The sequence below is a fragment of the Octodon degus genome, unplaced genomic scaffold (assembly GCF_000260255.1).
Source record: "Octodon degus isolate 3935 unplaced genomic scaffold, OctDeg1.0 scaffold00139, whole genome shotgun sequence".
NCBI classification, from domain to species: Eukaryota; Metazoa; Chordata; class Mammalia; order Rodentia; family Octodontidae; genus Octodon; species Octodon degus.
The window spans coordinates 1,176,940-1,185,559 of NW_004524715.1; the positions used below are offsets into that span (position 1 = coordinate 1,176,940).

At 39.6% G+C, this 8,620-nt stretch overlaps 1 pseudogene; it reads left to right on the top strand.

The window, feature by feature from the left end:
* LOC101572868 overlaps nt 1-5,903 on the top strand; it is a 57,546-nt pseudogene extending 51,643 nt beyond the window's left edge.
* The last annotated feature ends 2,717 nt before the right edge of the window (nt 5,904-8,620 follow it).

The following is an 8,620-nucleotide window of genomic DNA, read 5'->3' on the forward strand; positions in this document are numbered from 1 at the left end:
TTTGCGAAACTGGGGATTGAACTCAGGCCCTCGCGCTTGCCAGGGAAGTGCTTATTTCACTGAGCCATCTCCCCGGCCCCTGCTAATGATATTTGAAAGTGTAGTATTTGGGGAGAAATTCGAATTAGACGGGGGGGGGTCACTCAGCATCCCATTAACTGCCTTTTCAGAAGGGGGAGATCTAAGCTAGGACACTCATCCTGTCTTCCATGTGAGGATCACTCACTGTCCTGCTATGATGACATTAGAAGGCAATTGCTTCACATTAGCTTATACTCTTGAACTTCCTCAGTTCCAGAACTCTGAAATAAATAATACTTTACTCTTTAACAATTATCTCCCTTGTGTTGTTATAGTAACAGAAATTGACTAAAACAAGTATTGCAGTCTTCTGTGGTTTCTGATGAAAAGTCCACTGTAATTCTTACCCTTTATAATTAAAGTGTTTTTCTCTAGTGACCTCATTAAAGAATTTTTCCTTGCTTTCATTTGTTTAGAGTTTTAATATGATATTCATCTGTATAGAGTATTTGACATTTATCCTACATCATATGTTTTGACTTTCTTGGATCTGTGGTTTTGTGTCTGTCATTAATTTTAGACAATTCTTATCCATTATTATTTTAATATTTCTTTTGTTTCTCTTTGTTTCCCAATAATAATATTTATTTTGTATATTTTAAAATTACACTATAGTTCTTCAGTATTCTGCTATGTATTTTTCATTGATGTTTCTCTTTCCATTGCAGTGGAAAGTCTCCACTGGAGTATCTTCAAAGTGGCTGATACTCCACTTGGTCATGTGAACCCTGCTGATGAGCCATGAAAGGCATTCTTTACTTCAGTTATAGTATTTTTATTTTTCTTACAATTTATTATGAATACTTCTTACAGTTACTATTTCTTTATTTTCATTACCAAATGTTCTCACTTTGTCTGAGCTTTTAATTTGATCGGCTAGCATACTAATCACAATTAGTTTGTAATTCTTTATAGTTCTTACATGTTTCACACATCAGCCTAGTCTAGATGGTAGCTTTTTGTCTTCATTTGTGTTCTTTCTTGCCTTTAACGTTCCTTATAATGTTCTATTGCAAGCCAGATACATTCTATCAGATAATAGGAACTGAATAAGTTTTGTGTGAATTGGTAAGCTAATCTGGATAAAGGCTGGGTTGTGTTTAGTATTGCTTTGTGTAATTGTATGTTCCATAGGTTATGGAAGATAACCTTCACATAACTGTGTGTTCCTCAACATTTTTGTCTCTTCTGTCATTTTGTGTTTTCTCTTATATTTTCTTAAATAAAATCTGTACTTCATAGATCTTTTATATTATACCTATGGTTACTGCACAGGAGCTCTTTTAAATTGGTGATAAAGTGAGACAGGAAGGGGAAAGCTCCCATAATTATACAATCTTATATTTTAGCCTCAGTATTTTAATAGTCATTCCTTAGGATGCAGCCATTACAAGTATTTATTAACTTTTACCTATCTCTCACCTCTGCAGACTTAGGTGAAATAGAAAAGCTAGTGAGAGTTGAAATGGAATAATTTGATTTTTGCTTTGTAGGATAAGACTCTGAAAACTTTTTCCTCTGATGATTAGGTCTTTATTATGAAGAAGTCACTGGGTGTATTTTTGAATGTTATTTTCTCACTATTTCTGCCAGGATCACCTACAGATTTATATTGACTCTTCTCTTGAGAACCTGGTGTGTTTCCTAGAGGAGATGCTGCTGAAAATTTGAGACTCCCTAGGAGTTTCGTCCTCTGATTTCATCAGTGTTCAACTTTCAGCTATTTATCCAGGAACATTTAAATGCCCTCTGTAGGTGATGGTTCTATATTTAGCTATTTTTCAGATTTCAGGCAACTTTTAGGGTGTTTTCTCTAGAAACCCAAGGAATATAAGAGATTTTTAGGTATATATATATATATATATATATATATATATATGTTATTAAGTTCTCCAGATATTGGAAGTTAAATATGATTTCCAGTCCCCAGGTATTTTAGTTAAACCTGAGTCATTATCTCAGGTTTTACTCCTAAAATACCCGCTAGCCTGTCAGTATGCCAAGGTGGATGGCATGGTAGCTCCTGTGACCTAAATCAGTGGACAATGAGTGTCTTACATAAAAGAGATGGCAGTATGGTTTGTGGGGTCCAGGAAATCAGAACTCTCTCTGGAGTGAAGACTCCCTGAAAATAATGACAAAGACCCTTCCAGACAGCCTGTATTTATTTTGCAGATTTGGGGGGATGCAGGAAGTGGACAGTTCAAAGGCCCAAAGCCCATGGAGCTGGGTCTAAGGTAATAAATTAGGCCAATTAATAGAACCATTTGATCTCTAAAGTTGGCAGCCTTATTTCTCTGGAACATAGGATGTTGGCAGCCCACATGCTTGGCTGCCTCAGCTGTGGTGTTGTCATCTTAACTTCAGAGCACTGTGAGTATGAGCTTTCACAACACAGTCAGAGGGCCCTCTGTTCAGCAACTTAACCCTGTACAGCTGGTCTCCAACAGGAAACTACTATGTACCCAGAAGATCGCATGTCTGAGGAGAATGCCAACTGTGGCTATTCTTAAAATATTTCTGTTTTTGTTGTACTAAATTTTCTCATAAATATTGGTTTTTCTGTAGATATGAATTACTGGTAATATCACCTCGTTTGACAATAACTTAGAGACATGCATGCTTTCCTTAAACATATTATATGCTTGTCAACACTTGGTATGCCCCTGGGGTCATGTGGTACTGGGGATCAAACTGCGGTACCTGCACTTCACCTAAGCTTGCCTAAGCAGGCACTTTAGGCTGCTGAGCTATCCCTTTTTTTTTTTTTTTGGAATCTGGGATTGAACTCAGGCCCTTGCTCTTGCCAGGCAAGCACTTATTCTCCTGAACTATCTCCCCAGCCCCATTCTGAGCTATCTCACCAGCCCAACATTTGCTAATTGAAAGGGAACAAGTAAGCATTGGCAATCTGCTTCCTACTATTAGCTGACATGTGTTGTGGTAACATATTGTCATACCCAACCAATTATGTCAAATATAACCTAGAAAAATCTTACCCTGATGATTGTGGTAGTTAGATACCAATGAGTTGAATCATTTATATTTCCCCCCAGCACTTGATTTAGTAGGAGATTAGGTTATGGTCTCTGAAAAAAAAAAGCACAGGTGCTTGTTCTTTGCTTTCATTATTGTTTGTTTTATTATTTCCTACTTGGTAGTGAGTTAGTGCCAGATCTGAAAAATAGCTCCAGGTGTTGCTCTTGGACATTTTATAAAATTGGTATGGATTCATTATTTCAAAAAATTAATTCAATTTATGGGCATATCTTCTACTTGCTACAGTACCATCCATTTTCACTGGTACACTCACTCATCAGTGGTCAAGTTATCAAAAATTAAATAATACTTAAACATCAGGCTTGCAGCTACTATACTGTGAACTGTCAGTACTTGGCCCTCCATTGGAGTAATACCAGTTCTCAAGGTTTTTTTTTTAACCAGTTTTGACAGTTAAAAGACAAGATGATTTCTAATTGCTTGGCAATGAAATAAACTCACATTTTTGTCCTTGTTTGATAAAAAGAACAAACCTGTGTCATATTCTAAGTCACTTTGTGAATATTTGCTGTCAAGTTCTGTGGAAGAAAGACTTGGCTTGATGATTTATATTGCCTTCCTTATGCATACATTGGTAGGCAAAGCCAAGGAAAAGTTGCATGAATTTTGGACATAAAGTTGTGTAGTAATATCCACCAGGTACCCTTATATCTAACTAATTTTAAAAATCTTATACATAGAACCCCTCTATTACTGCCCTTTATATTTAGTCTAATGAAACAGTTATTTGAACAATGAAGGTAACCCTTTAAAAATTTCTTTACAAAGTCTTCATGGAGAGAATGAGGAAGAAGGAGAGAAAATGGTGTCACAGATTATAATACCTATAGTGAAGCTGAAACCTAGCAAGGCCACAATGTTTACACCTCCAGCCAACTTAAGGATATGCACAGACCACCCAAGCATATGGGCAACAAAGCTATGGAGCCTATGGGCAGCCTACTGGTGTCAGCTATACCCAGGCTCAGACCATTGCCACCTATGGGCAGACTGTGTATGCAACTTCTTATGGACAGCCTCCTACTGGTTCTACTACTCCAGCTGCCCCTGGGTGTATAGCCAACCTGTCCAGGGGTGTGGCACTGGTGCTTATGATACCACCACTGCTACAGTCACCACCACCCAGGCTTCTTATGCTGCTCAATCTGTATACAGCACTCAGCCTGCTTACCCAGCCTATGGGCAGCACCCAGCAGGTACTTCACCTGCAAGACCACAGGATGGTACAAGCCTGCTTAGATTAACCAACCTCAGCCTAGCACAGGGGTTATAACTAGCCCAGCCTATGCTATGGACAGAATAATTGCAGTTATCCCCAGGTTCCTGGAAGCTGCCCCATACAGCTAGTCACCACACCTCCATCCTATCCTCCTACCAGCTGTTTCTCTACACAGCTGACTAGTTATGATCAGAGCAGTTACTCTCAGCAGAACACCTATGGGCAGCTGAGCAGGTATGGACAGCAGAGTAGCTGTGGTCAACAAATAAGCTATGGGCAGCAGCCTCCCACTAGTTAACTCTGCCAGACTGGATCCTACAGCAATGCTCCAAGTCAGTGTATCCAACAAAGCAGCAGCTCATGGCAGCAGAGTTCATTCTGACAGGACCACTCCAGGAGCAGAGGTGTTTGTGGTCAGGAGTCTGGAGGATTTTTTGGACCAGAAAAAAACTAGAGCATGAGTGGCCCTGATAACCAGGGCAGGGAAAGAAGGAGATTTGATTGTGGAGACATGAGCAGTGGTGGGTGGGGAGAGGACACAGTGGAATGGGCAGCACTGGAGAGCAAGGTGGCTTCAATAAGCCTGGTGGACCCATGAATGAAGGACCAGATCTTGATCTAGGCCCTCCCATAGATCCTGGTGAAGACTCTGACAATGGTGCAATTTACGTACAAGTACTAAAAGGCAATGTGACACTTAATGATCTGACAGAGTTCTTTAAGCAATGTGGGGTTGCTAAGATTAACAAGAGAACTGGGCAACCCATGATCCACATCTACCTGGACAAGGAAACAAGAAAGCTGAAAGGTGATGTTATGGTGTCCTATGAAGATCCACCAACTGCCGAGTCTGCTGTGGAGTGGTTTGATGGGAAAGATTTTCAAGGAAACAAACTTAAAGTCTCCCTTGCTTGGAAGAAGGCTCCAATGAACAGCTTGCAAGGTAGCATGCCTCCTCGTGAGGACAGAGGGATGCCACCACCGCTCCACAGAGGTCCAGGTGGCCCTGGAGGTCCTGGATGCCCAGTGGGTCACATGGGAGGCCATGGAGGAGACAGAGAAGGCTTCCCTCCAAGAGATGCTTGGAATTCATGTGGAAATCCCTCTGGAGGAGGAAATGTCCAACATCAAGATGGAGATTGGCAATGTCCCCATCTGGGTTGTAGAAACCGGAACTTTGCCTATAGAACAGAATGCAACTGGTGTAAGGCCCCCAAACCTGAAGCCTTCCTCCTACCACCCTTCCCAATCCTTGGTGGTGATCATGGCAGAGGTGGCCCTGGTGGTATGCAGCGAGGAAGAGGTGGCCTCATGGACCGCGGTGGCCCTGGTGGAATGTTCAGAGGTGGTTGTGGTGGAGACAGGTCGTTTCTGTGGTGGCTGTGGAATGGACTGGGGTGGCTTTGGTGGAGGAAGACAATGTGGTCCAGGTGGCCCTCCTGGATATTTGATGCAACAAATTGGAGGAAGAAGAGGTGGACATGGAGGACTTGGAAAAATGGATAAAGGTGAGCAGCGTCAGGAGCGCAGAGACCGGCCCTAGTAGACGCAGGGACCCCACAGAACTGCATTGACTACCAGATGTATTTTTTAAACTGGAAAATGTTTTAAATTTATAATTCCATATATATAATGATGGACACAACATTATGATTATTCCTTTTCTGTACTTTAGTATTTTTCACCATGTTTGAAGAAACACTAAAACAAGTTAAATAGTAGTGTGCTGAGTTTGTGTTTTTTTCCTTCTTTTAAAGATAGTTGTTTTGAATTTAACAGTGAAAACCCTTGTGAGCACCCTCAATTATCATTATGGAGAAACAAGAGGGCCTCTAACTGTAACAATGTTCATGGTTGTGATATGATTTTTAAAAAAATAAAATTTCAAATGTTTATAAAAAAGTCTTCATGACATGTTTCATAATTGCCCACTCGATTTTCAGTGGGACCACTGCTCTGAGTTTGAATGAAATTGTAGTTTGTATATTTTCTTGCTTGTTTATGTACATTGATAGCAATGAATTCTATACTGTCATTGAAAGAAATAATATACTTTAGAGTAGAATTGTCGTAGGCTGCTTCAGGAAATGCAAAGCCTTAAGTATTTTTACTCTGGCCAGCCCTAATGTATATCTCAGTAGAATTATTAGAGAACCCATATAATTTATATAGAACCTATTCCAAATTGCTTGAGTAAATTAAATTTAATCCAGAACCATTTGTGAATTTCTGTATTTCTCTTAATACCAAGCAAACTTCATTGGCTTAGTGGTGTCCCCTTTTGTCTCACTGGTGTTTAAACTCAGAACACATATGATTGCTTATTTCATAAGGCTCATAAGACTATATCTGCGTTCCAACCATCAGAGCGTATATCATATCCAAGATCAAAGACATGAGTTATGTATGGCCCCTGTCATCATAACGGTATTTTAGAGTCATCTATGCCCTTGTTATTCCTACTTCTTTGGAAGGGGTACTCTATTGCTGTATCAATATTAGATTAGGATTTAAGATTTTTAGGATTGTTTAAAAAACTGCTTGTTTCATTCACTGTTGCAAGTTAACTGCCATCCCAGTAGAAACAATCACTCACAAAATGTTACTGCCACTGATATTTACTTATCAATGAAAATGATTGCTCCCATTTATCATATAATGTTTCTTTCAGTCATTAATTCTAAGAACTTAACACTAATAGTTCTGGACCAAGTATTTATTTAAAGATCTTTCTTTCTTTCTTTCTTTCTTTCTTTCTTTCTTTCTTTCTTTCTTTCTTTCTTTCTCTCTCTCTCTCTCTCTCTCTCTCTCTCTCTCTCTCTCTCTCTCTCTTTCTTTCTTTGGTACAGAGTCTTACTATGTGGCTCAGACTCATAGTGATCCTCCTGTCTCAGCCTCCCCAATGCTGGGATTACAGGCGTGCACCAGACCTGGTTTCAGTGGCTGGCATAGTGCAGGCTGGCACTGCCTGCAGCACCAGAAATTGAACCCAGGTCCTTACACTTTCCAGGCAGGCACTTAGGCTGCTGAGGTATCTCCCCGGCCCTTGATTAAGTTTTATGTAGGCAACATATTCATCAGTATACTCTCAGGATTTTCTGCTTATATTCAGGGTGTAAGGTACTATGCTAGGACTTAGCACTACATATCCAAATAAACAAGACCTTGTTGAAGCTTTCAGTGGAATGAAAATGTTGCAAACTGTGCTGTAGGAAGAAAAAGCAAGGCAAGGTGAAAAAGTATTAGGAGGATGCTTTAGAAACTAGAGCATCAGGCAAAGCAACTTATGGATGAGGTGGTACTGGAGTATTTCACCTTCTGGCTTTCCCATGGTCTAGTTTTCACTGAGAATTTCTTCCACTGCTTTTTTCTATGATAGTTTTGTTTATTTTTTTATTAATGTTATCGATGAAGTTTAGATATACATGATGATCACATTCATCATAGGGAATTTGTACCTGTTCGTGATATATCCTGATTTCTCTTTTTTCCTGCTCTCCTCCACTCCTTCAATCCCTTTCCCTCTTTACTTACAGAACCTTTGTATCCATTTCATCTTTCTTTTTTCACTATTTTATTTCCCCTTCCTTCCTTTACCCATTCCCTAGTTTACCCGCCCTCCCTACACTTGAACCTTTTCTTTCTATTTCATAGTATCTATTATACATTTTGGTCCTTAACTACACATTCAGCTCCTCAACCAGTGAGACAATGCAATACGTATACATCTGTGTCTGACTTATTTCCCATAGGAGTACAGTCTCAAGGTACAGTTATTTGCCTAGAAATAGTTTGAGTAATCCTTTTTAGGAATGAGCAGTACTCCACTGTACAGAATACATTACATCTTCTGTATCCATTCAAAAGTTGATGGGAGTTTGGGCTGTTTCTAAGGGTTAGCTATTACAGATGGTGCAGCCATGAACATGGGTGTGCATATATTGCTATGGTGTGATGCTTTTAATTATGTTGGGAAGATATGAAGTAATTAAACAGCTGGGTCAAATGAAACCTTCAGTTGTAGTTTTTTTAAAGCAATTACTGCAGTGATTTCCATGATGGTTGTACCAGTCATCATTCCCACTGACAATGGAGAAAGGTTCCTTTTTCTCTATATCCCTGCCAGTATTTGTTAAGGGTTGGTCTCTTGATAATAGCTATTCTTTCTGGAGAGAGATCAAATCTTAATCCTGAAATCAAACAACCTCCAATAAAGATTGATGCACTCTGCAAACTATCTTTCCTCTGATGTTAGAGAAA